The sequence below is a fragment of the Piliocolobus tephrosceles genome, chromosome 10 (assembly GCF_002776525.5).
Source record: "Piliocolobus tephrosceles isolate RC106 chromosome 10, ASM277652v3, whole genome shotgun sequence".
Taxonomy (NCBI): domain Eukaryota; kingdom Metazoa; phylum Chordata; class Mammalia; order Primates; family Cercopithecidae; genus Piliocolobus; species Piliocolobus tephrosceles.
Window position 1 is genome coordinate 92,284,701 of NC_045443.1, and position 5,662 is coordinate 92,290,362.

Sequence of the window (5,662 nt, forward strand, 5' to 3'; positions counted from 1 at the left end):
CATGTTAAGGTTTATCCAGATCACCCCCCACAGTTCTCCTATTTCACGGATGAGGGAAATGAGACAGAAAAAGGGGGACTGTATGTCTGTTCCATCAAAGTCATATGAGATGATACACTGTCTTAAGACCATCTGATTCAGGACTTTGCCTGAGGTCACAAATCTTTGTAGTGACAGGCCAGGACAAGCACGTAACTGTCCTAATGGCTGCTCCTTCCTTTAGCACTGTGGCTGCCTGCGAGCTGGACTGCGCTCTCTACTGCTCACTAGAAAAGTTCCAGCCCCTCAGCAGGCACCGGGGCTCCGGCGGCTGTGGCATATCCGTGTCCTCTGCCCGCTCCGTGTCCTCTGCCTGCTCCATGTCCTCATCCTCCTTTAGGGGGCTACAGCGGCATCCTGGCTTGGTCCGACGGGCTGCTTGTGGGCAATGAGAAGCTCACCATGCAGAACCTCAACGATCGCCTGGCCTCCTACTTGGACAAGGTGCATGCCCCGGAGGCACCCAACAGCAAGCTGGAGGTGAAGCTCCGTGACCAATAGCAGAAGCAGGAGCCCAGGCTCTCCCGCAACTACAGCCACTACTACAGGACCATCGAGGACCTGCGGGACAGGATTCTTGGTGCCACCATTGAGAACTCCAGGATTGTCCTACAGATCGACAACACCCATCTGGCCGCAGATGATGTCCGAACCAAGTATGGGTGCTGGACGAGGTGACCCCGGCCAGGACTGACCTAGAGGCACAGATCAAAGGCCTGAAGGAAGAGCTGGCCTACCCAAAGAAGAACCACGAGGAGGAAATCAATGTCCTGAGGGGCCAAGTGGGAGACCAGGTCAATGTGGAGGTGGATTCAGCTCTGACCTGCCAAGATCCCGAGTGATAGGCAAAGCTAATATGAGGTCATGGCCAAGTAGAACCAGAAGGATGCTGAAGCCTGGTTCACCAGCTGGACTGAGGAACTGAACCGGGAGGTCACTGGCCACACAGAGCAACTCCAGGTAAGCAGGTCCGAGGTCACTGACCTGTGGTGCACCCTCCAGGGTCTTGAGTTGCAGTTGCGGCTCAGCATGAAAACTCCCTTGGAAAGCACACTGGCAGAAACAGAGGTGTGCTCTGGAGCCCAGCTGGCACAGATCCAGGCACTGATCAGCAGTATTAAAGCCCAGTTGGGTGATATGCAAGCTGATGGTGAGTGGCAGAATCAGGAGTACCAGAATCAGGAGTACCAGCAGCTCCTGGAGCAGGAGATCACCACCTACCGCAGCCTGCTCGAGGGCCAGGAAGATCACTACAACAACCTGTCCACCTCCAAGGTCCTCTGAGGCGGCAGGCTCCGGGGCCTCTGCTCTCCTCAGAGCGTGTCTCCTGGGTAGGGGGATGGGAAGGAAGGAACCCTTACCCCTGGCTCTTCCCCTGACCTGCCAGTAAAATTTTATAGCCCCAGGGAGGAAAAAAAAAAAAAAAAAAAAAAGAGCAAAGAAAAGTTCCAGTCCAATCAATCCCCAGGCTCCTCTTGGGCAAATGTCAACATATAAAATGATCCAGAAGGCCAAGTCAAATTAAGGTGTAATGGACAGGGGTACCTCTTCATTTTTTCTAAGGAACAACTATAACAGAAAACATCTCAGTCAAAAAAGTGACCCTGCAATGTGGATGGCCAGGACCCACAATGAGCCACAGGGGTTGGCACCTTTTCAACATGGGCCTGCATTCCTACAGGTCCAGATCCCAGAGTGTACTGTATCCAACGTGCCTGTGGCTAGTGTGTGTCTACAGACTGTGGAACCACACTCTCTGACTTCCAACCCTGGCTCCAGCACTTACTCTGTGACTTTTGGCCAGTGTATTAACCTTTCTGTGTCTCTGTTTCTCCTCCTGGAAGGTAAGCACTAAGTATCTCCTATCTTTAAAAGTTCCTAAGAAGTCTGTATCCTAGGCCACCCTATATTTACGTGCGCACCCAGCAGCCCTTTGTGTCCCCTTTGAACCCAACCTGAGGGAGGACAGGTCCCTCTCCCAGCCTCAGAAAGTGAATCATGATAGGATTCAACCTTTGGTTTTCTCCTTCTCTTTGGCCAGTGACAAGTCAAAGGCAAGCATAACTCGGGTCTCACTAAACAGGGAGGTCAGCAGGGAAAGCCTTCCTTTCCCAATAAAAAGACATAGGTTTGGCCAGGTGCGGTGGTTCACGCCTGTAATCCCAGCACTTTGGGAGGCCGAGGCGGGCGGATCACCTGAGATAAGGAGTTCGAGACCAGACTGGCCAACGTGGTGAAATCCCATCTCTACTAAAAATACAAGTATTAGCCAGGCGTGGTGGCACACACTTGTAATCCCAGCTACTTAGGAGGCTGAGGCAGAAGAATCACTTGAACCTGGGAGGCAGAGGTTTCAGTGAGCCGAGATTACGCTATTGCACTCTAGCCTGGGCAACAAGAGCGAAACTCCATCTCAAAAAAAAAAAAAAAAAAGACACAGGTTTATGCAAAGTGTATTAGGCCATTCTTGCACTGCTATAAAGGAATACCTGACACTGGGTAATTTATAAAGAGAAGAGGTTTAACTGGCTCACAGTTCTGCAGGCTGTACACACATGGCACCGGCATCCTGAGCACAGCTTCCAAGGAGGCCTCGGGGAGCTTTTACTCATGGCAGAAGGCAAAATGGGAACAGGCATGTCACATGGTGAATGCAGGAGCAAGAGTGAGTTGGAGCAGAGGTGCCTCAAACTTAAATAACCAGATCTCATGAGAACTCACTCACTATCACAAGGACAGCACCAAGACATGAGGGATCTGCCCCATGACCCAAACATTTCCCCCACCAGGCTCCACCTCCAACATTGGGGATTACATTTCAACATGAGATTTGAGCGGGGACAAATATCCAAACCATATCACACAAAAGAAGCCTTTTGACCCTTCCACTGCCTTTATTGCTGCTATAGCAGCCATCTGCGGCCATGGGGAAAGAGCCAGGAAGACCAAGGGGACGGTTCTGGTTTCTGCGCCCAGGTCAGCCTCCACTTATTCCAAGGATGACTGTGAGGAACGTGGACCCCTGCGTGGCTAACTCTTGCTTGTGGCCAAATGCCATCCTAATAGATCAACTGTACAAGTTTATTCTCATTAAAAAAAAATTTTTAAACCATGTTCTCCAAAAAGTTACTGAGTAAAAGTAATGTTGCAATATCAGTATGACTCACGGCATTGATTTTTGTTTGTTTGTTTTTTGGTTTTTTTTGAGACAGAGTCTCACTCTGTCTCCCAGGCTGGAGTCTGTGGCACAATCTCGGCTCACTGCAACCTCCACCTCCTGGGTTCAAGTGATTCTCCTGCCTCAGCCTCCCAAGTAGCTGGGACCACAGGTGTGCGCCACCACGTCTGGCTAATTTTTTTGTATTTTTAGTAGAAACAGGGTTTCACCATATTGGCCAGGCTGGTCTCGAACTCCTAACCTCGTGATCCGCCCACCTCAGCCTCCCAAAGTGCTGGGATTACAGGCATGAGCCACCATGCCTGGCCGATATTGTTTTATATACACACACAGATACAGAAATGCAGGGGTGTGTGTGTACATATATAATATATGTATACTATATATGGGTGTACATGTCACATATATTTCCCAGCTTTGTCCACTCAGGCAGCCTTGAAGCTGTGATGTCCCTGTAGCAACAAGCACACCTAGTATCTGGACATTGGTTTCTAAGTACTATCCTCCAGATGACCTCCAAGAGACCAGTGTTCCTTGAAGAAATGGCTGACTCTAGGCCACCCTATGTTTACGTGCACACCCAGAAGCCCTTTCTGTCCCCTTTGAACTGCAGCAAGGAAAATGCAAGATGAACCTGGACATCTTAGAGTGCCACAAAGCAAGGGAGGTGCTTTTTTAAAAAGGCAAGGGTGAAAAAGGAAAAAAGAAGAAAGATGGGGCATGTCAAATGGACATATAAACCAAACTGAAGGAGTTCCCAATAGCCAAAGCTGGAACAAATTAGAGGAAAAAAACAAAACAAAACAAAACAAAACACGGGGATAGTAGTATAAGATCATAGTATAAACCAAGTATCTGTAAACCTATACCGAAATAAATAAGTGACTAAGTAAATATAGCAAAAGGGACAGATCTTCCTTACAAAAGAATTCTAATTAATACTTGTAGAAGGAACTAGGAAAATAGAAAATCACCTGTATTTCACTGGAGCAGAAATGTTTGCCCTAAAAAAAATTATGGCCTTCAGTCATCCAGGGAATGATCAGCTGTTGCACTTTCGGTAACAGCAGGATTATGGACATTAATACAGAACTCGACAGTTTACAAATTTTTTTTAAGAAAGAAAAGAGAAAATCATGATTAGAACACCATAGTAATAACTGTTCCAACAAGATCCACTAATGAAGCTAAAAGCAATGTGTGAAACTTTATGGAGGAACATTATTTGTACAACCTTAAAATGTCTCCTTCCTGAATACTAATACAAATAGGTGGTTTTAAAATATGTCCACAGACTCTTTGATACTCCTCCAAGAGGTGGAACTTAATCCCCCCATGCCCTGAGTGTGGGCTGGACTTGGTGATTCCTCTCTAATTAATAAATGATAGAAAGGGAAAGACAGTAACCTTACAGTAGTGAAACCTAGCAGACATGATGACTTGATAGCTAAGTGAGGTTAACATCACCAGTAACAAGCCATCTTGACATCATGTACTCCTTCACGGGCCGCAGTGAGAAAAGCATATCACCTGAACTGTATTTGTCCCCAAAGTCCATAACCTCAATCTAATCCTGAGAAGACACTAGACAAACCCAAATGGAAGAACATTCTACAAAATGCCTGAATACTACTCTTCAAAAGTGTCAAGGTCATATGTCTCAGTCCATTTAGTGTTGTTATACAGCAACAACTGTTTTTTTGGCTCATGGTTCTGCAGGATATTCAAGAAGCATGGTGCCAGCGTCTGCTTCTGGTGAGGGCCTCAGGCTGCTTCCACTCATGGCAGAAGGTGAAAGGCAACTGCTGTGTGCAGAGATCACATGGTGAGAGGAGAAGCAAGACAGAGGAGAGGGGCCGGGCACAGTGGCTCATGCTTGTAATCCCAACATTTTGGGAGGCCAAAAGGGGAGAATCTGTTGAGCCCAGGTGTTTGAGATCAGCCTGGGAAACATGGTGAAACCCCAACTCTACAAAAAATAGAAAAATTAGCTGGGCGAGGTGACGCGTGCCTTAGTCACAGCTGCTCGGGGGGTTGAGGTGGGAGGATCTCTTGAGTCCAGGAGGTTGAAGCTGCAGTGAGCCGTGATCATGCCAGTCCACTTCAACCTGGGCCAAAAAACAAGACCTTATCTCAAAAAGAGAGTGAGAAACAGAGTACAGGGGGTAGGCTCTTTTTAGCAACCAACTCTCACGGGAACTAACAGAGTGAAAACTCACTCATTATCACAAGGACAGCACCAAGCTATTTACTGGGGATCCACTCCCATGACCCAAACACTTCCCATTAGGCGCTCACTTCCTACACTGGAAATCGGATTTCAGCATGAGATTAGCAAGGGTCAAACATCCAAACTATAGCAGCCATATAAGACAAGGGAAGATGAAAGTATCATACACTGGATGAGACCAAGGAGACATGACAACTAAATACAATGTGGATTGG

General features: G+C 47.5%; 1 pseudogene; it reads left to right on the forward strand.

The window, feature by feature from the left end:
* The first annotated feature begins 203 nt into the window (after positions 1-203).
* Positions 204-1,323, forward strand: LOC111538763 (annotated as a pseudogene).
* Positions 1,324-5,662: the final 4,339 nt, after the last annotated feature.